The sequence below is a fragment of the Penaeus monodon genome, chromosome 43, assembly GCF_015228065.2.
Source record: "Penaeus monodon isolate SGIC_2016 chromosome 43, NSTDA_Pmon_1, whole genome shotgun sequence".
Lineage (NCBI taxonomy): Eukaryota > Metazoa > Arthropoda > Malacostraca > Decapoda > Penaeidae > Penaeus > Penaeus monodon.
Genome location: NC_051428.1, coordinates 20926805 through 20927806, shown reverse-complemented (window position 1 = coordinate 20927806; position 1002 = coordinate 20926805).

Below are 1002 nucleotides of genomic sequence, written 5' to 3'. Positions count from 1 at the left end.
CGATACAAAGATATGTGAGAAAAAGCAGACAGACAGATCCGGGCTGACCGTTCTCTAAACATTATATGAGAAAGAAAACGTATGTAAATAATGATACTGAAATATACACTATCATAAACGGTTGTATATTAGATTACAGTTCAGTCTTATTGAGATCGACGATATTTGCGTAAATTTGGCAAAACAATTGTTTTTGTTTTAACTCGTACTTTACGGCTATTTTTAATGCATCTCTTGCGTACGTGTGGAGACTGGGATACGCATTTCAAAGAGGAAATTCCTGGGAAGTTATCTCGAAGCTGACTGTTTACGCTACTAACAGTGGCCATCATGTTAGATACCCCCATCAGACGCAAATCCTATGAAGTTGGACAAGGGAATATTAAGCAGAGTTAGACTGTCCAACGAAGAGATCCTCAGAAGAGTCGGCCATACAATCCGTAGAGGCACATTAGAGAAGCTTAGCCTAAGCGGTAAAAAATGAAGGTAAACAAGCTCGAGCTAGACCGAGAAGAACATTCCTCGACAATGTCACTATAGAAATACATCGATGCCTCTGGTACAAAGCTCGACAACGTGAAACATGGCCCCAAATAGTTCGTCAAACACCACATCGGTGATGGCACAGGAAGAAAAAGACTGGCAATATGGTTCTTAGTAAAGCCTCCACCAGGTGAACCCGCCTCATGCCCCTGATAAACTAGTTTCCAAATTCGAACATTGCTTTTTTCATGACTCTGATCCTCATCAATATACCGCCCCACTATAGCGCATGTTTCCCCCCGAGGTACAATCTGCCATGTCAGTGAGAATTATACTATATATGTATATATATATATATACATATATGTATATATAGGGGGCCGCGGTGGCCGAATGGTTAGAGCGTCGGACTTAAGACTGTCACTCAAGGGTTCGAGTCACCGGCCGGCGCGTTGTTCCCTTGGGCGAGGAACTTCACCTCGATTGCCTGCCTAGCCACTGGGTGGCCAAGCCAGCCCA